Source organism: Oryzias latipes, chromosome 6 (assembly GCF_053564925.1).
Source record: "Oryzias latipes strain Hd-rR chromosome 6, Olatipes_Hd-rR_3.1".
NCBI classification, from domain to species: Eukaryota; Metazoa; Chordata; class Actinopteri; order Beloniformes; family Adrianichthyidae; genus Oryzias; species Oryzias latipes.
The window spans coordinates 24,817,471-24,844,788 of record NC_136242.1 but is presented as its reverse complement, the minus strand read 5'-3'; the positions used below and the strand labels follow the sequence as shown (position 1 = coordinate 24,844,788).

The following is a 27,318-nucleotide window of genomic DNA, read 5'->3' as shown; positions in this document are numbered from 1 at the left end:
GGTCATAAATGTCTGTCTTCAATTTCTTTGCATTAATTCCATACTTTCTAAAGCCTTAAGCTTTGTTTTCTGTAGGTTTTTGTATTAATATTTTAGAATGGCTGTGTCAGTTTATGCTGCAACTTTTTTAAATGTCTTTTCTAAATGCTTCTATAATCATATAAATTCATTTTGCTCCTTTTTCCAGATAATCACATACTGACAACTTTCCAAAATGCCCCAAATCCAAAACAATAAGCTTGAAGATGAAAAACACTCATCATTAAAGTTAAAAATAGAAGACCTGCTGATCATGTGTGAAATTGTCTGGATCTGGCCTCCACTTGGACACTTTTCTTTTAGACCAAGCACATTCTTCATTGAACTACCTGAGGGTACTGGACTCCTTCAATAGAACACCTGCATTTTTAGGAAGCACTACAGAGATCCCAGCCTGCAGATGTCCCAGATACCAATTGAGCATTGTTGGAGAGCTTAGGGAACCCCGATGAAGCAGATCTGAACAGTGTCAAGTGGTATGTGTGAAGAGGTGTGGGGTAATTTTGCAGTTTTGCAAATGTGCTCATACAATTCTTCTCTACACACAAACGACAAGGAGAGCAGATTTAAATTTCAACATGGCATCTACTTTACCAATTTTGACCTACTTCTGTCTGTCTTGGTTCAGATACCTGAACCTCCCTCACAGTCAGACCTACTCATATGATAGAGATTAAGTCAGGATGATTGAAACCTATGGTAGACTTACAGTATAGATAATTGTATGTAATTGGTGCAAACCTTCCCAAATGCAAACACAAATAAATACATCCACAGATCTGTTTACTTGTGCTGCAGCCTGCCCAAACAGCATCCATGTGGGCAGGAACTGCTCTGCAGCCTATACACCAGAAATGTGCACAAGAAAATAAGCAGAGGCAATTACGTCCTTACTGGCAGAAAGAAATTGTCTGTCTCTGCCATTTAAAATCAATCACACCATCATTTTCCTATAAAGTAAAAGTGTGTTGCTTGAAAGAGGAGAAGATCAAACTCAAACTGAGGCACATCGGTGGAGAATATGGGCAAGCAGACAAATCTTTGGGTTAGGAGAATGCTGAGTTAGGAAAGCCAGGCTAATATTGCAGGAATGGCGGTGTGACCTTTTAATCAGAATGCTAAATGGTGTATACTTACAGAGTTTTAGTACCTTCTTCTACCAAAGTGCTGTACAGTCTCAGTCCCATTCACCCATTCAAACACAAGTACACACACTGATGGTGGGTCCGCTGGTAAACACTGGTACAAACCTATAACCTCCAGTAGCAATGTGGGATGAGGTGTCTCGCCACTTTGAAACATGGGTCAATCGCAGGTTCGACAGCTCTACCACGGCCATGAGGTTGTAAGATTTTGATCAGGTCCAAAGTAGTTATTGCAAGACAGCCTGTGGATCAGGTAGGGGCATTGTTTAGGTACACAGTACATACCTCATAAAAGAGATGGTGGTGAATCGGTTTAGTTAGAAAATGAAAAAAATGGAGGAGGAAAATAAAATAAGTAGTTAACATGTATGTGAGTAAAAAGAGTCAATTTATCAATGTACAAACTATTTTGTAAGTAAAAAGCTTCCATCCAATGGTTAAATATAATTTCAATATACACATTTCTTCAACTAGATTTTAGAAAAAATAAATTGTAAAAACCCAACTTGCACTGATGCACCAACCAAAAGCAACTCTTAATTAGATTATTTAAGGTTGATTGGAAAGCAAACAACAATAACAATATAATAATATTACATTTTGTTTGATAGTTTGAAGCACCTTTCGCTATGTTTAAGGTCACTGTACAACAAAGCATTAAAAGAAGAACTTATGTACTGTATGTGCGTGCGTGTGCGGGTGAGTGGATGTTTAAAAACACAAAGAAAACAAAAATACAAATTAGAAGTGTTGCTAATGAAAGACCTCCTTTACCTGCCATCAGGCCACCATGGTGCTATTTACTTATACTTTCTCACATGTGTAATTGCACCATAAATGTGCGCGGCTGTCACTCTGCTGTTTAATCTCAAGTATTGGTGAAACCCTTGTTAGTTGAGTCTTCTTTACCTGTCAGTATGAATGGTTGAACAACACCTTGCGGAGGGCCTGGAGTGGGCAGGTTTCGCACTGTTTAGTTTTCCTTTCATTAAGCCTTTTCTCCTCAGGAGCATGCAGGCTGACTGACAGATGAGAGTGAGTTAGGGGGTCACGGGGTGTACAGACCTGAGGCAGGGAATCCATTTTCAGGACCAGGCATGCAGGCTGAAGCTCGTGTCTCATAAGCTCATGTCTCATGTTTGCAAGTGACAGACGAGTGGTTGGTTGGTGTAAAGGGGGTGTGGATCTCTCAAAAGACTCCATGACTAATTAATCATTTGCGCTTTCCCTTGTGTAAATGGGGGGACAGAAGTACTTTATAACTTTAATAAGAAATTATTTGTTTTTGTTTTTCTGATTTGACTATAATTATAAGGAAACCGGTAATTAGCTTTGACCGTCATTAACTTTTGTGGGACTTGCTTTTGCCATTAATCATTGGACATGTGATATTTAGACACTAATTGCGCTTAAAAGTAATTTTTTTCTAAAAAATAAAAAAGCATACGTGAGAAGCAACATGACTGAGAATGCCTAGTTAAAAGTTCACCAAAACCGCGCAGACAATCCGTATACATCTGCGCGTCCTTCTTAATGGTGGTTGCAGTTATTTAACCCCAGCTGCAGAGTGACTGAATGCATGATCCCAGAGATGACCCCTCGGCCCTCCCCATTACCCTAACCACAGTACCAGCAATGTTCAAACCTATTTCCCTTTTGCGTTGCTCAAAGCAGAAAGTTAAGCCATGCATAATTCTACACCAAGGGTTAACCTAAAGCTATAAACTCAAACAGGTAAATTATATGTTCACAAAATTACAGTCTTTATGCAGCTTTGATTTTATGAACTGCAAGATGACCACAGTGAGTAATACAACAATGAAAGCTGGGCTCTTGTGAGCCGAGTGAAGCTCTGAATTCAGTCTATTTGAGGAGGAGGAATATAATGACTACTTTGACAAATGTCATTGACCTGGCACCATTTTGTTTAGATATTTAAATAAATGTCATACAGTCTATGCTATATAAGGCATGGACACTTTAAATTACAGTAATCTGATCTGGGCAGTGGTATAATTTTCCAAAGGAAATGTTTGATCAGTTTAAACATTATTACAAAGAATAAACACTCAGACTCACTTCAATCACCAATCAATGTATAGATTGAATCTCTGTTGACTTAACTGATTATTTTAAGCCAGAAGTGTTAAAATGACTCTTTTTGCTTCATCTAAAAAAAAGGTCTTTGTTTGTTTGTTGTCATGTATAGTTTTTAGGATTCTGCATACATTTGTGTCAGAAAGCCAAAATCAAATTGACCAAGAAAAATGATGTACTCTTAACTGATTGGATCTAATCCAATCTAGTATATTGTATTATATTCTACATCTCAGTATTTCAAATAACCGTTTCAATGTTGTGACTAAAAGGTAATTGGTGAATTACATTTGTTATTGGTTTTTTTTTAATAATAATGAGCAGTTTCTTGTTTATTAGATTCAGATTTATTAGGTTCTTTGGCTGTTTTTGTAAATTATAATGTAATTTTTTATGTTTTCTTTCTCTTAAGGTCATTTCGCAGTGACCCAATTTATACACTTATTACAATCTACTAGGAGATGTATGCATGTGGTTTTTAGAAAATCCTAGTCTACATGGGAGTCAATCATTTTATTTTTCCAGTGGAACTATCTACATGAGATCACTTTTCAACTTTCTGTAATGTCATAAGTCAAGAGTTTTTTTCTGTAAAACTATAACACACATAGTCTGGTGATTTCACGTGAGACGAGATCAAACAGGCATCACAGGCATCCCATTTTAATTTCCTTAAAACATATCAGATGTGAGGTCACTTCCATAACTAATCTCAGTCACATGAAGAACGTTGCACACACCATCAACAGAAGTGTAACAAAGACTTTTCTAGGTTGAAATAATTTCCTAAAGAAAGCCTTTAGACGTGACAAAGAAATGAAAATAAACATAAAAGTTCAACTTCATAAAACTTCCTGAGGATTTTGTTCATGTTTTGGCCAAGCAAACACAAATAAAGAATCCAGTGTTTCCTGTTCTGTGCTTGCTTTAGCTTGATTAGCCAAATTAACTAGTTATTGTCTGCTTTAAGAAGGACAGTAATTACTCAGAAACTACCCCATCCAGATCCATACGAAGGTACAGTGCCGCAGCTAAAGTGTTCTTTATTATTTCTTTAAAGTCATCTGTTTTTGTGCAGTATATCCATATTTTTTATGCCTATGATTATGTAACCCCAGATGGCTGTCAGCCGCCTTTGCTCATCTGTTCACACAAAAGTTCATGCCATTCGAGCCTTTGATCTGCTTTCATCTCTGGGTCTTCTTGAGGGTTTGAATCTCCTCAGGCTTGTCCAGCCTGAGTGTATCTCCTGGAAGCAGACATCCTGCAAGTGTGATCAATTTCTGATCTAATTCCACTCAGTTATGACACTGCAGTGACCCTCTCAGGCCCAAATAAAAACAACCATGGCGGTTGAGCTCTACAGGTGCATCAACGCTCGCTCTGAAGAAAGGGTGGCTGTTAACTCCAGATAGCATTGCACTTTTACCCCCACTACAAAGGCACACAATCCTTTACGTCTGCGCTTCACAGTGGAAGACAGAGTGGCTGTTACAATGAAAATGGCTTCGATAGTAAGACAGTTTGCTGAGGCTTGAGTGTGTGCCTGATTTAAAGCTATGGTTAAAGTTGTAGACAGATATTTGTTTGCCAAAGAATATAAGGAAAAATTACTGTTTATACTGAAATTATTTACTTTAATATCAACTGAGCAAGGGTGTTTAAAGGTAAAAAAAAACAAAAAGATTGCACTGACTTCACTTTGAAAGGCTCCTGTTCCAAGTCTCAGTGAGAGGAGGTTGGCTTGACTCTTGTTTTGGATAATTGCACGCTGCTGAAGTCTGTGGTCCCCTTCTCTGTCTCCCTGTGGCCTAGGCAGCAAGAGCCGTATTTAGGTTGCACGTCCTCTTCATCTCATCCTGTCTCATCCCCATCCTGTCAACACAACACCCCCACAGCACAGCAGGGGGTGGCTGAAAAGATGAAAAGTCTCCCAAAAACATGACTGTACCTAAGAGAACTGTGCTGGCTTGATAAGCACATTTTGACTACGTGCAAAATAAGTATTTAGTCTGTAAATTGATGTTTTATTCTCCCCCAAAAAATACATTTTAAATTAAAAACAAACCTTAAACCAAACACTCTTCTATTAAATATTACATTACATTTGAAGAACCTTCAAAGCTCAATAAAGGTTTTATAGTAGGTGAAGTACCAACAAACAAAAGTAAAGAAATAACAGAAGCATTTGAAGTTAAAAAGATGATATTTTGACATTTAGTCATGTCTTTTCTGACCCTTTAACTATTAAAACGCCACAAAGATGACTGCTGTTTTTACCAACAAAAACAATGCTCAGTTCAAAAAATAAAAAATAAAAGAATTTTGAATTATTGGTTTACAAAGTTTCCATAACATGAATGCTGTCACTCAGTTGTGCTTGAATGATTGTTAAACCACTAAAGCTCTCTTCTTTTTTTCTTAATATTTGACCCTGAACATGTTTATATAATGGTTCTAGGCAAGTTTCAAAGTCTGACAAAATGTCATGCCTCTGATTTCAGTGATAACAATAACTAATGTATCATTTTCTCCAGTGCTCTTCTTAGAAAAATGCTAAGGTATGTGTCCTGAAGTTTATAGAAGATGGATTTCTATTTTCCTGACATGTATGGTTGTAGCTTCAGGGAAAGTTCTTGAAAAAGGAACACTTGTTCTTACTTTACACTCACTTAAGGCACGACTCCTTTTTCACATAATTGATGCAAAAACACATAATTTTAGAAATGTTGCAACTATTTCTCAAAGGGTGGCTAACTTAAATACTGGCCTGTGTAAAGATAAAATATTTCCACATTTATTTTAAAAGTCTGTATAGGTACTAAGGAAAACTGAAGCCATGTTGGTAATCTATGAATTTTTCTGCACAAAAAATGCCTTTTTCCTCCTTTTTCCCCCTTATGGACCTCTTCAAAAACATGTCTATACCTTTTCTTTGCCTTTCAGTTCCCAGTGAAGAATTTATCACCGCTGGGCTTGGATTCCAGTCATTATCTGCTGAAATCACCCATGTAACACATGCATATCTTACACCTTAAGGGCTTCATTTCTATCTTTTACCTATAGATTTTTATTAATTAAACTAATCTATTTCTGAAATCCATCACCCTGGGAAATGCAATGCTATATTGCTAAGGAATGTGGTGACATTGTGTGACATTGGCATGAACAGATTAAGGTTGCTGTGATTGTAAGGAGCATGGTGAGGTCCGAATCATCTAAGCTGCAGGCCTGTATTTGTTCAAAGCATCTGCATTTCAATCTGCCTGTTCAAACAGCTGCAATAGTTGCTGCCAGAAAAATACATACTCTGAAAATCCGAGACAGAAAACCTCCATATTCCATGATGTTTTCTGGACTTTGAGATGCCTCTGTCTAGAGGGAAGGAATGAAGTATGACTAAAATGGTTGTGTCGCCAGCTGAACAGCTAAACTGATGAAAAAAGAAGAATTAACACACTTTTTCTGATCATTTATTGAAGAAGAAAAAAGATCTTTTGAGAGATTGTGAATTTACGGTCAAATGTTTCCCCTCTTTCTCTCCACAAATGATCAGCAAACTATTGTGTCTCTATGGCAGAAATATTTTAGTTCTAAAAGTTTCCTAACCACAAGTCCATAAAACGCAAACCCAGTATTTCCCATTCACCAATCTCATGCTTTATAGTACGTCTCATGCCCCCCCTGAATCCCCACGATCACTGCTCCTAACTGGAATTGTGATGCACAGTTTCCAGTAGTTCTGTGCAAACCATTTATCACAGAGGCTAACTCAAACAACCTTTTCCTGCTCCTTAAATCCTCTGGGATCCTGATAAACAGATTATTACATGATTGACTTACAAGTCATACGGATGCCGAGGTTAAAGGTCACTATGGAGCCCTCTCACATGACCCAAAGGTGGTGTTGGCAGTTTTATTTTATGGTGTGTAAATTTGGCATTACAACTTTTCTGTAATTTGTGTTTTGGGAAGTCTTAGAGTGATCCTACCCTTCCATTTCCTAATCAGTTACACTAAAGACTGATTTACACTGGTATGTCTGCAGTGCATCTACCTAAATATTGTATGTTACTGATCATTTGGAATGTTTACATCGTCCGTCCCTCCGCAAGTTAACACAAGTCTTACGTAGGAGTTCTATTTCAGTCCATTGACACGTCGATTCTGCAGTAAAAGGTTGGAGAGATGGGAAACGGGGAAAAAATATATAAAAATAACATTTATTTTAAATATGGTGACATGCCCACGCAATAAAGCGTTTTAACTATGCAGATGACACTGTTGTCCATTGTTGCCATGGACGCCATGACTTAAGTTTAATTTTGGAAGTACAAAAACATCATTCTGTTGAAACTCAACGGAGACAATGTAAACTGACGGTCATGAGGCAGACTCCCCGGTGTTACCATTTTAATGAATAGATAAATAAATAAAGAAAATCCTTTACATTCTACTTGGTTTAATTATTATGGCCTGAACCCATGAAGTAGGCAAACATTAAGATGTCAATTTTATTTATTTATTTCCTTAGTTTCTGGATAAAATTAATCTACTGCAGCAATCATGAAAAGTCACCCAAATTTGCACCCACAACTGCTCTGACAAGAAAAATTGTCATAATTGCCTACAGTGAGACCTATGTCGCACTTAAATGAAAACACTCTGCACATCATGTGACTCTCTTAGCCCTGTAAGTGTCGGGATTTGGCGTCCAAAAAAACTGAAAAGGCATGGCAATGGTGTCTTCACCATGGCTACATTAACACTGACTCTCCCACCAGCACAGACTCAAATTATAAAGAATAATATAGCGTATATCATACAATGCAGCCTTGCCTGGACGTGAATGAAATGACATCACATGTGTATTGAATTTCCTAATGATGTGGGTTAGAGTTCTAAAAGGGAAACTTGCCAAAGCAATCAAAAAATGTAGTTTTGTACATTGCAATACAAGTTGGCACACCTGTTAAACAGCTTCAGGCAAATAACAAACATTGTGGTTGTTTTTTGCTATGTGGCAGCTATTTTTTTTTACTCGAAAGGGCACTCAAAAGTAATTCGCCATTACTCAACTGGATCATACAGCTGGAGGATTTTTGTAATGCATATGGAATTTGCAAGACGATTTTGCATTTGGGCTATTTGAGGGCCTTGTGGATGGGGTTACTTCAACAGAGCTCGTTGATTGGCTGACAGAGGTAGCAGCCCGAGAGCGGGTCGAAGCACTAGAAAGCGGCTGATGTCCAATTGTTTAGTACCATGGATGAAGTTACTGTGGTGGCATTCTTTGATGGACTGATGGCCGGAGGGGGTAGAGAAGTGGACATAGAAAAGAGATGCAGGCCTATCCAACGCTACTAGCAGGTTTCATTATTTTTTTCTTTGTCACAAATTTCCCTAAATTCTGAACATGCACTTACCAAAACTTCTACATAAATCTGTCCTGGTGATCAATAGTTTGTTTCAAAGTAAAAACCTCTGCCCCCCCAAAAAAATTCTGAGATGTGAGGTGCAGGTTTGTCCAAAAAAACTGTTAAAAAGCTGGACATCTTTATTTATGTTAAAGTTGACATTTGATCTTCATGTAAGAAATCATTTAGTGGCAAAAACTACCATCACAGAGTGTTTTAAAGAAAAACGATCAAAAATGTTATTGTTGTAGTAGTTCTTGGTGTAAAATTTTAATCTTCTACATTTTTGTGATGATTTTAACTTTACACCTGTTTTTGTAAATATCAATTCCTCTCTAGTATTTGGCAGGTTTTTGTTTACAGTCTAACTAGTTAAACTGTCATCTGCTCAGCCATTCTTTACTGCTCACACCTGTTCTGTTAATTGCCTCAGCTGCTTCCCTTTTGTCAATAAACCTTTCAGTCTATACTGGACCTGGCCTTTTTTAGGCTGATGTTATTTGCACCCATTTACTTGCGACCAAGCACAAAAACTGATGGAAATCCCTATTGACCACTCGTAATACATGCGACCAAGATGTACTTTGCTGCTTTTCCCACACAAATCTAAAGTGTGTCCAAAGCTAAATGTTGTTGTTGGTCACACGTATTAACCTAACCGAAATTCTAACCTTAACCCTTCCTCCAGGTCTGTACGGCCGAGCAAAAAGTTAGCACTGGCCAAAGGTATTTAGAAGATTTGTTTTTTTCTGGGTTTTTTTTGTTTTTTTTCAGGATATCAGTTTATTTCTTGCATGCTGCTCTCCAGACCATTGGGTCCTTCAACAACCTTCAAGCCATAGTTTCTCTACATTTTAATAACTACTTGTATTACTTTTCCACGTTATCTATTTTGTTTAATAAATACATAAAACTTAATTTAGAAAAAAAAGAGAATTAAGCAGAGTATTGCTGCTAGTTAATTTAGATGGAAGCAAGTCTCCTATCCAAATTTAATGCTCATCTTGTCTTAGGTATTGGCATTTGACAAACATGTTTAGGAGGAAAATGAGTTGATCTTTAAGGATGCCTATTGGTCAAAATAAAAGACCAACATAATAAACTTTAAAAGCTAGATAACTGAAATCTTCCTGTCCAGTGGCAGATAGTAACTAGTGGTGTTAGATGGTCACTGACATTCATGAGTATTGACACTCCCAGCAAGACGCTAACGTCCAGAAATTTGAAGTCCTGTCCAGAAACCTCTTCTGTCCAAACAAAACGATGCAACTGCGCCCCTCCTTTTTTTAATCTCTCTGATTAACAGACAGAAATAAGGGAAACTTTAAACAAGACAAGTGGGAGTTGGGGGAGTGACAAATGCCCATGCTGAAGAGAGGAAAGGTTGCCAGATTCTCAAAGACTACACACTGAGTAAAAGGTCAAGGCTCTCATGCTTGTAAACAGGATTTTTCTCATAATTTGTTACTGAATCACATGCTGCTCTTGTTCCCTGTCCTTTGATTCAAGTACTACTCCCTGGGAATGTGGGGGAGCATGAAAGAAAGGGTAGCACAGAAGTTATGAGTGGAGTTAGGCACAGGGTATACATGTACAGGATTAGATTAATATGAAGGATATGCAAACGAAGCTGCGGACAACTTCCTTTTCAGAATTGTGTAATGAATACACATTGAGAGGCATTTTAAAACAGAAATTTGTGTAACCATTGAATGATTACGGTACTTGAATATTTCTGTTCGTGTTAGTTGGGCAATAAAACTAATATCCTTCGTCAAACTAACTGAAACCAGCTGATTGATCAAACCATCATACAAAGACATGTTTGCTCTGAAGCAATATGCACTAAAGTCAGATTATAAACACTCTTAAACAAACTTTGACTCAACCAATATTCCCTTAACAATCTGGCCATGTTTCCTCATTGGCACCTCAGCCCCCCCTCACTGCCATTGTTGTTTTGATATCCACCCACTTACCATTATCTTCTGACTCTATTTCCTGTAACCCACCCCCCTTTTTTTTATTGAGTATTGGTAGCATATGTTTGCAGTTGTGTCGGTAACCAGAACACAATAGCCAATTGCATCCAGATTTTCCTTAAAAAAAAATCAACCTGACTTACTAACAGTAAATGAGGTCCTGTTGGGCTTGTTTATTTTACACTCTTGCAGGTTTGCATGTGAAAGGTAAACAAACACGTTCAAAAGATTATTGCGTCAAGTAGCCATTTCAAATGTTCCAACTGATGCAGGCAGGAACAGATTTTGGCCACAGGGAAAGTCTGCCAGCAGACAAAACTGAAGTATGTTCCCAGTTTTAGATGATGCATGATGTACATGTCATTAACTGACTTGTGTGTTAGGAACGAACATGTCCTTCATGTAGCAGGGAATCTGCTGTGAGATTATAAGATTTGGTCCAGTAACAAAATGACGTAAGGGTTTTTTGGAGTCAATCCCACTCGATGTCTGTTTTTGAGGTCAAACTGGAATTACTAAATGTTTGAGTTTCTCAAATGACCACTTGAACCCGGTTTTGCGAGAAAGTAATTTCCTGTTGGGCTGAATGTTCAAAAAGTCCAAATTTACACCAACATTAAACTTATGTACGGTATGGTTTCAAAAGATTCTCCACGGTTATTGCTTCTGTTATGTTCATGACAACAGTGGAGGGGAGGTGGAATTTTTTAAATCAGCTGTTTTGATTTTTTTTTTTTTTGGGAGGGCATTATCAAGTTTGTGCATTGTTGGGGGAGTGTTTTATTGCATTGGCAGGTGGGAAAACCTACCAAAACTCCCTTTACTTTCCCCTACTCAATCACCCAATTTCAGACTGTTGTTGAGTGGGTTGAAATAAACTTTAATCAAAGAGTCCGCCCCACTTCAGGCTTAATTTTTGCCATACATAATCCTGTGGATGAAAGCATTGACAGTATATGAGAACTGGTCTGAGTGAGTGTGACGTCACCCATAGAAGATGACTTACTTCCAGCTCCAACAATATGTCGTCAGTTCAGTCGCCATTTTTCTGCAATACGAATACCGCCACATTGGTGCCAGACGATGTCAGTCATTGATCTGAGTTGCTCTATGTCTTCATTTCTATGGCAACCATTTTAGCCAACCAGGGGTGAACTTGTTGGAAGTCCACACCCCTTGCACTGAAAGCGGGCTAAGAAGAAACTTTCAATCAAACCACATGGGGGCCAGCAGGTATCATATACTTTCATTGAGGCATCTGATTGTTCAGTTTATAACTTCAATAACTTGCAATACACAAAAAAATTGATACCATTAAAAAAAATAGGATTAGCAAAAACAGGAAGTAGAGCAAGAATGGTTGTTCTGACAAATATTATGACTGAGTAATAGCTCTTAATTTTCTAATAAAAAAGTCTATGTGAGTTTGACTTTTTCAGTCAGTGGGTACTTCCTGTTTGGAATGCAAGGGGGGGGGTCACTCAGTTCAATTTTCATATACAGTTGATGGGTCAAAGATTCTTGGTTCAGTTTATATTTGTCGGTAGTTGAGTCCATTCATTGACGTATTATCCTTTGAAAATGTTTCATTGACTTTCAGATTCAAATGAGATTTTTGCATTTGGTGTTTTTCAAGAGTAGTCAATTGAACAATTATTTACGCATCTGAACTCTTTGCTTCTATTCAACAAGGTCATGACCCCTTTGGAGACTCCTCATAGGTTTGCTTGCCTCCCAACAAGCATGGTGCATTCTTCACATTCTGGAAAGAAAGTGTCAAGGCTATTAAATCCATGAGGTGTACATGTGCGCATGGACTTGAGTCAGATACAGCTGGGGAGGCCATACTGCATATCATTGCATACATGAACTATTGTATGCATTTCTCAGAATCATTTCTTAAAAACCTTCAGAAGACCATAAATTTAAGGTCTCAGTCTAACCATTTTTGAAAACAGTTGGCAGCTGAGTGAAAAAAACATTTTTGCCTGACGGTGAACCCTCTGCCACCCACATTTACACACAGATACACTCTTTACTGATAGCAGGTGTGCCTTCTTCACGCAGCTGGTGAAGTGATCACTACAACGCCTTATGCTTTATGAACAGAACAGGTAGAAAAAGGCAAAAATCAAGATACGTTTCTGTGAACACTGACAGACTGCAGTAGGGGAAGGGAAACAGAGACACGTCTCTGTAAGCCGCGTAGACAGACGAGAAAAGAGGCAAGAGTTTTGAAAAGACAGCGGTTTATGGGCTGGCAGGACATCAAATGGCAAAGTTGTGTTCAGAAAAAAGTTTAAAAGCGGCAGGGACTGGGAAGTGAAGAGAAAAATTGACTGGTAAGAAAAATTGAGCAAACTACAGTGCAGACATGAGAAAGCAGAGCTTGAAAAGGAGTGATGAGTTCTAATCTTCTCTCTCCTGAGGGCATTTTTTGGAAACCTCCATCATCAGGCTGGGCAGGACTCATTTGTCCTTTTTTCCCTCCCATCCTTCCTCCTTCTCCCTTCTCTCTTTGTTCACCTTACACCGCAGTAGAGTGTAACGAGCGCCACGTGAAGAAGACTACAGGTTGAGGAGTGAGGGAAGGGGAGCTGCAGATCAAGGAGAGGGGAGACTGCCACCCACTTCACACACTGGAATTTGGAGTCACTGCGCAGCCCACAGAGGTGAGCTGAGGCGAGAATATTCTTCCCCTTTTTACAGCATTTTGTGTGCATGCATAAGCTTACATGGAAGCTTTTTCTATGTTAGTTTCCTTTGAATCAATTTTAGTGAAGGCTGCTATTCATATACTGGAGTTAAACCATCCTTTTGCAAGTGATCCGACTTTTTGAAGTGTATATGACAGGTTTGCCTTCCCAAGATCACAGTTTGGTGTGTGCATGAATCATCCTGTGAAGCAGAGCAGAAGACAGACAGTGAGAGGCGGTGCACATGCTTAGAGTTCAGTTTGACCTGCCATTCATTTGAGCATTTGAGAGACCTCCAACAGTAAGGAATTGTTTAGCTGCATCAGCACTGGACACCTAGTGAGGGAAAGACAGAGCTCATCTGGCCACAACATGGGCTTTCTGTCACATTCGTAGTTTCCTTTCAGAAAAGGGTTGTGTTTGATGCAGACAGTTGAAGTTGTGACATGAAAAAGACCCCCCACCGATGTACAATCATTTTTATAAGTACTCCAAGCATGCAGACATTATAATGCATATCTAAATAACAGGAATTGCCCTGGTCTTGCCCGTACCTGTTTGTTATGATACAGTTTACTCTTTGTTTCTACATGCTCTCTGTTGACACTTTTGAAGTTGTTGTTTTTGCATTTTATTCACTCCTAGTTTAATTCATTGGACTATTATAGTTAAGCTGCTTTTCTTACAGCCCACCGCCAACAGCTCACATAGGTAAGATCTTTCTGGGTGTGGCACTTGTCAGGGCTAAGAATAGAAAGGGGGTCAATATTGAACGTTTGCAACATCTGCACTGCAAATACTCATGACCCCCAACATGGACGTCTTTAAAGCCCCAGACGCCCTGGCATCTCGTTTGTCTTTCTCTGCCTTATCCTGCCCAGTCATGCCAAGTGGACGCCTTGTGCCAGTTTAACTACCACACTCATTAGAGAGGTGGAAATTCATCCTCACTCTTGCCAAGAGTGGCATTCCCCCTGTACAAGCACTGCTGCGTTTAGCCAGGTGTGCCCTCCACATGTCTGAGTGAAGATCAGAACACGGTGCTGTGTGTCTGTGTCCTGGCCTGCAGAGCTTTTTAAAGTGATGAGCAATATTAGTCATTTAAGGAAAGCAGTTTTTTGATTTTTGTGTTATCACACACTTTCTGCAGCATTAAAAATAATAAGCTTAATCTTTGTTTAGTCTATTGCTATCTTAAGGGCATAAATAAACTGTTACGTGCATAAAGGTGTGCAACTACAGACAGAGGGCTTGCTCTAAATGTCATACATTTCCCACTCTTTTTTTTGTCTCAAAAAGTCTGTTATGGCAGCGCAATTACAGAGAAAATTACAGCTAGTTGCCAGATTTTTCCAGAGAGTTGGCAACCACAGTCTTGTGCTCAGTACCAAAAGACTAACCTGGTAGTGCTTTAGGAACTTTATGGGAGAAGTGATTGATTTATGTGGTTGGATACATCAGGACATCAGGAATGTGGGTGTACAGATGCAGATCCAAAGACTTCACCAAGAGCACTAAAAAGGGAACAGGGTGTTTGATCAAATTTGTGTGCTTGAAACTACTGAGTAATTTACAACAAAAGTATGAAAGAAATTGAATTTCTGCGTCAGTTTTTTTTTAATCAAAAACCTTCCTTTGCTAGGCAATTTCTTCAAAAATAATAATGTCAACTGAACTGTCAGTTAGGTCTTAATTCTATATTAGAAAGTTTCTGTTCGTGTACATTCTTGCTGGGCACCTTTTTTTCTGTTTTTCTCCCCCTGTATGTCCTCAAAGCTTAGCAAATAACTCCTCAAAGTATGTTATGAGCTCAAAAATTCTTTGTCTTTTAGCTGTCATTGGGACAAGCCTCTGGCAAACTGCCAGTCTAAATTTGAAGTGTTTTTTCAGTAAAAGGCAAGTCGGTTTCAGAAGAATCTTGGCACATACCCACCCCTTTCATTTGAGAGTTCACGTTTGCAGAGAGAAAGATACACAGTGGATCCTCACAGGTTGGATAAACCAACTCCTGCAAGCACTTGCATCGTCCTCTGCATACTGCTAAAGACAGGGTCTGCGAGGAATTAGGTTAACTCTCACCTTATTAGGGTGCTTATTAATGTACGAGTAGAAATATGCAAAAGATTGCTATCACATTTTATTTTTTATTGTATTTTCACTTTTTGTATGTGTAAATGGATTTATCATAAACCTTTTTGCCAGTAAAAACAACACTAAAGTCAAAACTCAACCTTTTCTCTCATGAATGCACATGAAAAAGTAAATGTTAACTAAACTTGATTGTGGGGGATGCAGGGCAGATCCTCGCTAACCCACAATGATGGTTCAAACATTGTCCCTCATTCATTCATCTTCTAATCCTTTTTTCCCTTTCGGGGTCACGGGTCTGCCGAAGCCTATCCCGACTACTTGTGGGCGAAGGCAGGGGACACCCTGGACAGGTCGCCAGTCTGTTGCAGAGCCACAATCACACACCCATGCACTCTCACATTCACACCACAAACATTGTTCTGTTTAAAAAAAAATGAACTGACGAGAGTTCAAGAATTGCCTAAATGTTTATCGGTACGCAAAAGTGATAAGTATCACCACACATAAGTATATTTAACAGGATGATGACTTTCGTGTCGTTTACTGGGCATTTTTAAATCCCTACTGTCCGCAAACAGGTTTGCAGTGGTAGTGTTTCAGACGAGGCAGCTGGTTTTGTGCTGCAACTTTGAAACCAACAAACAGTTGTGTATTTCAGCAAGGCAGGATATAGGCATTAGCAAGAGGGAGCAACGCCCCCTAAATGCTATGACCCCCCCCCCCCCCCCCCCATATGTGATGCCCCACAAAATTTTACAGTTAATTAAAGAAATAAAGAATATTTTTTTTTAAAAAACTTTAAAAAACACAAAAAAAAAACCTAATAAAATGAAATGCAAATATAGGGATGGACAGACTGGATGGTCAAAAAGGCAGACATAAAAAAAAAGATAAATGCAGCCTCAACAGGGCAAAAACCAGTGTCCTGCTTGTGCCTGTCCCAAGCCTGGTAAATGCAGTGGGGAGTGTCAGGAAGAACGTTTAACTTAAAACATATAAGACACAACAAATGGATCAGAGAAAAAGACACATATGGTTTGATGAACTGATGGGATGATAGGATGGTTTTCTTAGCATTTTAGAAGCTCAGAGGGAAATGATGCCCTAACACCCCCCCCATTCTTCCTGCATCCCATGGGGCTGGCTAAATCTAGGCCTGGTATTTAGACCAACAGTGTGACAAAATCAATTGATATCAGAAGATTTAATAATTTCTGAGGTCGTTTGATGTATTATCAATATTTTACTCACTTCAATTATGAATAAACATCCAATCTGTGGATAATTACTGATCCTTTTTTTGATTCAAAAAATGTTCAATGCTTCCAACTTTACAATCAGCAACCAGACTGCTCAGATTTAGACATTTCGGAAACATACAGTTTCTTTGACTGAAATAATAAACTTCCGTGATTCTTGGTTCTGTATAAAAGCACAAAAATCCCTTAGTCCATCAAGCACTTGAAATAGTTTTGGATTTTTCTTCTGTTTACAATTTAAAGCTCCTCCCTGCTCAGTGTGAAGGACAATGTAAGACTTGATCTGGATCCCAGATTGCATCCACATCCTAATTTAGATGCAGCCCAGCTAAAATCACAACACCTCCCCACTGGGAGAGGGTACTGCAGAGCAAAGACACACATGCACACAGAACACACATTCCCTCCATGTCCACAGGCAATTGGTGCACACTCAAAGAAGACGCTATGTTTCTGCAAGTCAACCTCCCTTCCTCACTGCTGCAGAAGACACTGGAAGTGGACGGCACCTGAACTTGTTTTTGAACAGGGAATAACTCAAACCCAGTAGGTGTTTTGTATCCCACAGTTGTCCACATTTCTAGCGCACAAAACACAAAGTCATAAATGCTGTTGCATGTCTGCGTGAGAAAAACTGCAGGTATCTGTGGGGGAAAAATGTCCCTAAGTAGACAAACAAAAACAAAAAAAAGCAAACATACTTTCATAACTAGTTAGTTGATAAACAAAAGCGAAATGACATGATTTTTTTATAAAACTTAATTTTACCCTTCACTTCATTCCATCTCAAACAGTCATGATGAGAGTTATCTTACCATCAAGAAATGCAGGATTAAGTTAAAAAAAATTGCCCCTTGTGGCCATGATCTTGATATGTTATCTCACAGCTGTTAAAGCGAGCGTGTACTCACTTTGAGTACACCTTATATTCAGTTTCTAAAAATAAATGAGGAAAAGACAAAGAGTTTGCATCAGTATGTCATTACTGTCTTCAGTGACTAATAGGATTTCAGCTTCCAGCTGTGTGTGTGCATGTGTAAATTGTGGGTGTGTGTGGATTTGTGGTTGCACATGTGCGGTTGCATCTGTGTGTCAGTGCATGTATTTGTCACAACAGCTAAAGTCCTTAACTCTATGCGGTCACAGCTCTCCGATCTCATTGACTCTATGCACTCAGGCATCAGATCTATAGACATGCTTTCACTTACACAATCACACACAGATGATTCAGAGCACCTCGAGGTGATTCCCCCACATCAGGGTACAGAGTGTGTCACAAACCGCAGCACAGTGCATTCCCAGACTCTGAGAGTGAGATCAGATTTGCGAGTGGAACACTTGTAAATGTACTTAGTGGTTGTGTGCTTGTCTGATTGCATCTGAGTATCTGTGCCTGCACAGCGATACGATCCTCACAAGTAATGCCAGCTCGAGGTGTGTGGGAAGGAACGCTCAACTTTGGCTGGCTTTTTTCTTTTTTTTTTCCAGGCGGATTGAGCATTCTCTTCCGAGCTCCCATATGTCAGCCTTTTACAGTTGTGTAAATGGCTTTTGGTACCACATCGCCATTTTAGCTGGTATATAATTTAATGCTTTTTCTCCAAATGCCTTCTCAAATTGCCTGACAATTCACATAGAGCTCAGTGCTACCTTGGTGGAACGGAAAGAGCTGGAAACAGTTTTATAAACCATATAACCAACTTACCATCCCCATGTGATGCATATTTAATTGTTTCTCAACTGACTCACAATTATTCAAAGTAACCATGACATGCATGCTCTGTCATGTCGATACAAAGGATTTATGGTGCAGGGGATGAAAAATAACCGTGGCCCAACAGGTCCATGTATGAGTAATTTTATGCACTAGACATGCTTTGCATGCATGTACTTTTTAAATCTACACCAGTTTACAAAACAGTTCTTTTGTTTGTATGCCATGTATACAGAAGAGACAGTTTGATTTGCTGCAGGCGACCATGCTTAGCTCACAGTAGGGAGAACCTGTGACGACAATCCTTTGCTAATTTAAAGGCAGGTAAATGAGTGGATTAAACATCTCAAGTGTTCAGCGCAATCAAAATGAACCGAATGTGACCACACAACGTTTAAAAAGTGCATAAAAGTTGAAATGTAGAGGTCAGGATTCTTGATTGTTCTGAGTTTGAAAGAGTGCCTGAACACTGATGGCCCAGACTTGTCAGTCAATTATGTTGTGATATAAAAAACACTTTTTGCATGCAGTGCATCCCTTTTCTTGTACGTCACTGTTCCTGCAGTTAGGAGCAGGGCTGCCTAAGGACCGTCTTTGGTCCTTTTACTGTTGGGTCTCTGTCTAAGCAAAATGAGACTGCAGAAATGTCAGAAATGAATGTCCCTTTATAAGGTAAAATACTTTTGTATGCACTGAGGAACACTTGATCTCAAACTTTTGTAAAGCAGCAGAACTGCTGTATGATGTTTGTCAGAGAACAGAAGTCAACATTTTGAGGTCAGAAGGGAGGAGTGATGGTGCAACAAGTGACTGTGAAGTGGAGAAAATGAATCCAGGGAATTTTGCAACCATATTGTTTAAAATAGTGCAACTCTGGAATTTTTTGAAGAAATAAATACAATGTCAATGTTTCACATTTAGAAATTACTTTAAAAGCTTAGACTTTAAAATATTTGGTCCAGATTGAGAAAACTGTATAAACTATCACATCTTAAATCAATATTGCAACAGATGCTAAAAGAGGATTATAAATGTAAAATATGATTTTAAAAGCATGCAGCAATGTTGCGTAAAAAAATCTGCATTTTGTTTCCTAAAATGGTTTTTTTTGGGGGTGTTTTTTGTCTGTTTAAAAAGCTTTATAAAAACAAGCACAGCTCAGTTTCATTGTAGGAGTTTTTATGACTCCTTCATTGAATAAAATATTCTTTGACTGGATTGTTTTCTATTCTTCGTTTTTCCTTTTTTCCAGTTGTGAGAGCTATAAGTCTAAATAAGGATGCTGACTTTTGTTCATTTTGTGCATGCCGTCTCAAATCAAGGACTTAATATTTAAGAATAACTAAAGATTGATTGTTTTAGAATGATGGAGAGCATCACAATGTCATTTCTGTGCCACTGAAAGTTTAAAGTGTGCTTCATAGTCTCATTTAGTTTTGATGGCCGAACTTTATCTTATGTACAGTTGCAGCGGGTTGCAAAAAAAAATACTTTTTTTGCATATTTGCTTCCTAGATGACAGATCAGTTTGGTATATTTCACACAAGCCTCAAAGCTAGATACTGTAGGGATGGGATGAGGGACTGAGTAAGCAAGTTATGTGGTGATAGAGGAAAGTTGAGCAGGGTGCCACCATCTGTTAGCCACATGCACACCCCACAGCACTAACATAAATCTCAACCACTCTCAGCAATGCAAAGCTACATTCTGTCGGGCTAAACGTGCACTGGCTTGATGCATCAACACACATGTGCTGCGCATGCATCATAGGCCCAGGTCACAATACATCATAGTGCATCAAAGATAGAATGCATCCGACCAAAAACTGTGAATTGATCCGGGAGAGATGGTAGAAATGTACTGGAAAGTCTTTCTTCAGAGACAGTTTATAGTATTAATGGATTTCCTTATCAACACCTTGCCAACATAGATAAAAAATGTAGAATTTGATTGTTTTGGTTTCTTCCTTTTTTTGGAATGTGCTCTCGCCATAGTTGATTAATAAATTACATCTGTTGGTAAAAAGGTTTGGCAAAGAGCTGCGCCAGGCAATGGCAAATTCAAAAGTTGTTAACAAAAAGCAAGAGCTTCTCTGTTCTTCTGGTGTGGTCCCTTGGCTGCCCTCTACACAAGGAGCAGTGGATATGCAAACACACAGGGCGCAGTCGCACAAACACACACAGTTACAGGTCACCGGGGTTAATGGCAAGCTCAAGCAAGGGAATGTGTGGATGAGCTGGGTGTGAACTGTTCAGATGAGGGCTGCACTCGCAAAGTTGACTCTTCTCACCATCTTTGTTAGTTGACGGTTGCTATGCTCCACTCTGTCGTTATGTGTTCACTTTCATGAGACTTTACACCTAAAGAATTACATTTTAAAGGCTGGAAAAGACTGAATCTATTAATTTTTCAGCCACAAGTTAGGGTTTGTAGACAGAAATAAACACATGCATTCTTCAGCTGTTTTACCTCTCAACAGTAGCCAATCATCCCACTTCTGATGCGACAATATGACATTTGAACGTCAGCTGGTGTCAGATTGTTCCCCATTAAAAAAATTCCATTCCTCTCCATAAAACTCCCCAAATGGTGTGTAAAACCAGTGCATTTCCATATTACTGTCAGTAACTGTGAAGTTTCCTTTACAGGTTTCATCACCACCGTTACACCCAGCACAAATTGCAAGTTGGGTAGATCATATATTTGCCATGGAGAAAGTCATTTACTTAAACACTATGTTAAGTTGTATTTGTTGAATATCTTCCATATGTGGCGTCTGTCCTCACAGTCAACCTTTTGTACTTTCTAAAGGTTTACATGAGGTGAAAGGCCTAATTTCCCATTCTCCAAAACAAGCACCTTTTTGGAGCATTTTCACCTCAGAATTCAGGAAACTGCAGATCAATTGAAATCATTTCTGGTAAAGAAGTGATTCAATAATATTGTGGTCAGAAATGAGTCACCCCTGAGTTTGTGTTTTTTTTTTCCTTTTTTCCACCGTTCAGTTGTAACATTAACAAACTCCAAGCTGAAAGACAGTCCATTCCTGACTGCTTGTGCATGCAGGGTGGGTGATGGATGGAAGATGAAGAAACTCCCCCCAAAAAACATCAAAAACAGCAGCAGAGGCAGGAGTCAAACTTTAATTTTATCTGTCATCCAGGGAGTTTGAGCACAACTGCTGAGAGAATAGAACCCAGCCAAAAGCTTTTACTTAAAAGGCAAAAATACAAAAATACTTGGTTTTTGGAGTACGAAAACCATAAAATAATTACAGCCTGAGACATTGCCATTGCTGTTCATCCATCATCAGTCCTTCATTAGGATTCTTCTTCAATGAGGCTATGAAAACCACAGCCAAAGTGGCAGGTTGCCTTATGCTGTGCATATGAAGTAAATAATGGAACATCCTTCAGAGCATTATTCAAAACCATTGGGAACACTGCACAGGGGCTATGGATCAGATGTATTGTTCCAGTTACTTTTTGGGAGCCAGATGATTAATCTCCAATGAGTGCATTTAGAAAATGGCTTACTGATGAAAGTATCAGCATGCAGGGTTTCTCATCATCCAGCTGGCTGTTCTAGAGACAGCACCAGCCAGATGCTTTTCTGACAATTAACTCTTGATTTTAGCATTTGTTCTGCCAATTTATGTTGAGATTACCTTCTGTCAGACCAGCTACCATTACAAATATTATGCTTGGGTTTTTCTCTTGTAAAAATGTGTATTTCTTCACAGCCAAACTGTGTTGTATAACATTAGGATGGTCTCATGAACAGACAGTGAAGTGCTCAGTCGACAGCTCAGAGATGGTGACAGCTGCAACTTCCTGAATCTCAATTGTTAACAACGTTGCCAAGTCAAAGAAGCTACAGCTGTACCTTTTTTTTCTAATTTCTTTAAATTAAACTTGTATTGTCTTTTAAAGAGATGAAATGCAAACATATTCTAACACGTGGCTTTTTTATTTTCAAAATTGAAATGGAATTTAAAGGGTTGTTTGCTTGATTACCTTGCTTGACAGCCTGATGGATATTTTCAGAACTAATAGCAGGCACATAGTCCTTTAGTGACAGAATTTTTGTCATTAATACGTCTCACAAAGTCATCAGCAATAAACCAAAGCTCAAGAATCCAAACAAATGTTTGTCAAGTTTGGTCAATGCAAAATTAACTGTCAGGCATTTGACTCAAGTTATTCTGATGCTCAGCCAAACGTCTCTAAAACCTGTGCAGTTGAGCAGCACCTACATGCAGATATGAGTCCTCACTTAAGGTGGGGCAACAACGTTTTACTAACACAACTCAAAAAACAGAACAACAAACCTGACAAAATATCCAACAACTAAATCTTTACATATGCTTCATTCCTGAGTAACACTTAAATGGTACTAGTGTATTGGTGTGTTTTACTTCCATCACCTTTTCACATTAAAGGTTAATGTTAATACCATAGTTGTTTTAAGGCTAAAAAACAGATACATTGGATACAAATTCTTATCCAATAGCAGGATGAGCACATGTCATGCTCACTGAAAGCATAAACATGATGTAAAGCCTTCTTGCTGGCCATTGTGTCACAGACTTGAGATCCTGTTTGCTAATCAAACTGTCAAACTCTGCTGCTGACAGCGCATGGCAGCCTGCTTAAAAATTCTGACGGCTTTGGTAGATTTCATTGAACCTGACAATAGAAGCTGGCCAAGATATTACTGGATAAAATCTCTTTCATCGTGTACAAGAATGTCTTCAGCTGTTATTTTATTTCATGAAAAAGCAGAACAAAAATGATGCTTTTCTACAAAAGTTTAGGCCTTCAGCAAAAGACTTGCAGGCCCTGCAGCCCCACCACAGGTCAGAACTGATATTGAAGGCATAAAATATTTCAGCACCCCCTTGTTCTGTTCCTTTGTTCATGTTCTATCAGATGCTAAATTGCTCTGTTGGTTACGGAGAACAGTGGGCGTGGCATGAGAAAGGAAAAGCCGCGAGACTAGAGGGAAGCTCTCTGGTTTTTTTGTGTGGTTGGGGGAGGCTGACCCTGATTGTACGGCGTGGTTACGGGCCAACAGTGAAAAAATCCGCTGTTCGAAATAAATGAGGAGTTTATGGTGAACCTAGCGTCTGCATTCTTTGAAACGCCACATTGGCGACAGAAGTAAAAACAATCAAAGAAAAAGGGAGAAACTCGGAGTTCTTACTCACCTCGCCGATAGTCTGGTAGTGCTTGCCGTGCATTGCAACTCAGTCAGTGGGGAAGATGGCGACGCCACGAGGAAAACCCGACGCTCGTCCCAAAATTAAGGAGGAGGTGACGCACGATGATCGCGCTGGTCTTTCTGGACATCTGGTGGGTTTGAGCCACGCTGCAGAGCACGTAGCCTGTCTGAGACAAACAGCCAGGGAGCTGGCTGCTGACGCTGGCTCAGCGAGCGAGCCAGAGCCGGCGCGAAACAACCCGCGGATAGTGACGTCAGGCCGAATGTAAACAAAGATGGCGGCGCCCAGCCAGCCCAGCTCCAGGTGAAAACTCCGAAATACTCCGGCAAAGCAGATTGGGAGGCCTTCCATGCCCAGTTCGAACCACTGGCAGAACTCGAAACTGCCAAAGCCCCCTGCCTGTGCAACGCTCTGGCCACCTTTGAACATTTATTGGAGAAGGTGCTGGCCGACACCCCTCGACAGGAATATCCGATCTATTTGGATGACGTTCTGGTCCACGGGAGCTCCTTTGAGACAGCATGGGGGTTTCTGCGGCGGGTTCTACAGAGAATAGCAGCAGCTGGTCTGAAGCTCCACCCTGACAAATGTTGCTTTATGAAGAGAGAGCTTGAATTTCTGGGGCACAGGATTGGTGGAGAGGGCATCAGCACACTGGAGGAGAAAGTGCAAGCAGTGAGAGACTGGCCAACCCCAACCAATCTAAGAGAACTGAAGAGTTTCATTGGCCTAGCTTCCTACTACAGGCGATTTGTGCGTGGCTTCTCTTGTATAGCTGCACCTTTGTTCGGCCTACAGAGAAGAGATAGGGATTTTGCCTGGACACCAGAGTGCGAGCAGGACTTTGGCTATTTAAAGAAAGCCTTGACAGAGTCTCCTATACTTAATCCCCCGGACCCCAACCTTCCATTCATTCAAGACACAGATGCCAGCAAGGTAGGGATGGGGGCAGTGCTGAGCCAAGTTGGACCAGAAGGGGAGAGAGTGGTGGCGTACTTCAGTCGTACTTTCAACAAAGCAGACAGGCGCTACTGCGTGACGCGCAGAGAACTCCTTGCCATTGTGAGAGCAGTTAGCCACTTCAAATATTACCTGTGCGGACTACCGTTCACTGTTCGTACTGACCACTCAGCACTTCAATGGTTGATGTCCTTCAAGGACCCAGAAGGACAGATTGCACGTTGGCTGGAGGAGTTGGCATCGTACACCTTCGAAGGAGTGGAGTACAGAGCAGGAGCTCACCATGCCAACGCTGATGCCATGTCCCGGCAGCCCTGTGGCCCTCATGGGTGCAGATACTGTTAGAAAAGGGAGGCCCGGGAAACAGAGCTCTGCGTTGAGGAGCTGGGCCCCGTGGACAACTGTCATGACCTGATCTGCAGAGCAACAAAACTTGTCAGTCCCCTTGAATGGAGAGCACAACAGGAACAGGATGTTGACCTGAAACCTGTGCTGCAGTGGGTGGAGGCTGGGCAGAAACCAAAGTGGTAGGAGGTAGCTGGGTGTTCACCGACCACCAGAGGACTGTTCGTAAAGTTCGGGGCTCTACGGGTGAAGGATGGGGTGCTTCAGAGAGCTGGAAGGAACCAGCAACAGGGGAGGAGAGGTGGCAGATTGTGGTCCCCAGTTCCCTGAAACAATCTGTTCTAAAATCCTGTCACGGAACTACAGGAGCTGGCCATTTCGGAGTTTCAAAAACTCTTCGACGACTCTGACAAGGGTTTTATTGGGGCCAGTTAAGCAGGGATGTCGAAGACGTTTGCCGTCGCTGCCATCTCTGTACAGCATACAAGGGCCCGCCAGATCAATCAAGTGCCCAGCTCCAGCAGCTGGCTGTGGGCATCCCAATGGAGAGGGTAGCTGTGGACATTATTGGCCCCTTTCCCCGCACAGACCACAGCAATTGCTACGTTCTGGTAGCCATGAACTATTTTACAAAATGATCTGAGGCATACGCCATACCAGACCAGGAAGCAGAGACTGTAGCAGATGCTTTGGTAGCTGGGATGTTTGCCAGATTTGGAAAACCGGAGGTCATCCACAGCGATCAAGGCAGAAATTTTGAGTCTGCAGTTTTTGGTGCTATTTGGGCATACAAAAGACACGGACCACACCTTTGCATCCCCAGAGCGATGGATTGGTTGAACGGTTCAACAAAACTTTGACAGAACAACTTGCCATCCTCATAGCCGAACACCAACGGGATTGGGACAGTCATTTACCCCTTGTTTTTTTGGCCTACAGGTCTGCTGTGCAGGATTCTACATCATGCACTCCTGCTCTGTTGATGCTGGGACGAAAGCTACGGACACCAGCCGAAATGGCTTTTGGCAAAACCCCTGACACACCGGCAGTTCCACCAGAACCGGAATACGCCAGGAGACTCCAGGACCAGATGGACTCTGCCCATGCGTTTGGTCGTGATTAGCTGCAGAAAGCGGGTGTACGACAGAAACGAAACTATGACGTGAGGGCCAGTGGAAAAGACTTTAAAGCTGGGGATCTGGTATGGGTGTACAGTCAGGGGAAGGTGCCCCAAACTGGACTGCCACTGGGTTGGGCCTTGTGAAGTGTTGGAGGTGCTGGGTGAGGTAGTATACAGGGTCCGACTCCCACCTAGGGGAAGACGGGTGGTTCTCCACCAGGACCGGCTTGCTCCTTATAGAGGTGACGCTCAACCTCAGCAGTTCTCTGGACCCCCAAAACATCCTCCAAGAAATGCAACCTCCCAAGCCAACGTACACGCTGGACCCCTTCTACAACCTTCTCTTTCTGCCCCCTCCCTGAACTTTACCCCTACTCCTCCTCGATGTCCCGGAAACGCAAGCACAACCTCTCACAACAAGGAGGCCTCAGAGACAGAGAAAGCCACCAGGCCACCTCAAGGACTTTTTCTGCTGTCCCTCTGGACGAGGGACTTTGTAAGGGGTAGACAGTGTAGAATCCCCGTGTTCTGTTCCTTTGTTCATGTTCTATCAGATGCTAAATTGCTCTGTTGATTACGGAGAACAGTGGGCGTGGCGGGAGAAAGGAAAAGCCGCGAGACTAGAGGGAAGCTCTCGTTTTTTTTTTTGTGTGGTTGGGGGAGGCTGACCCTGATTGTACAGCGTAGTTATGGCCGACAGTAACCGAGCTGTTCGAAATAAATGAGGAGTTTATGGTAAAACCAGCGTCTGCATTCTTTGAAACGCCACAAAATTTATTCAGCTCTGGCTTCTTTCTTTCTGTCATAAAAGTACACAGTACACAATATTACACAACATATTGTTGTGTAATATTGCTGTCATTATGCTATCAATATGCTGTCATTTCAGCATATTTGGTTTGGCATTAATACAGCTTTTAACCTGATACACTCCCGACAATCTATGTCATTAATACTTATCAGCATACCACTTTAGCTCTCTTCTTGCCAGTAGCCGCCCTGCAGCATGCCGAAAACCAAACTAGTAAAAAGTGTTGAGCTTACGTTAATGCAGACGTTCCAAATTCGTCTGCAAAAAAAAAAGTTTGAATAAGTGAACTATCCCAACAAGGACTGTAAAGTGCAGGACTTCCATAATTTCTGCCTCTAGTTGCTTTGACCCATCCTTGTAATTCCTGACCAATATGTGAAGAGATCTTTAGTCATGTGGTTTTGTTTAGCTTTAGCTT

The 27,318-nt window shown here is 40.5% G+C and overlaps 1 protein-coding gene across 1 annotated transcript in view; it reads left to right on the top strand.

Moving 5' to 3' along the window:
* Positions 1–13,212: 13,212 nt before the first annotated feature.
* Positions 13,213–27,318, top strand: part of znf469 (zinc finger protein 469) — a 72,935-nt gene continuing 58,829 nt past the window's right edge. Inside the window, exon 1 of the mRNA XM_078948890.1 lies at positions 13,213–13,352. The gene's annotated coding sequence lies outside the window, so the exon portion shown is untranslated. The remainder of the gene's footprint in view (positions 13,353–27,318) is intronic.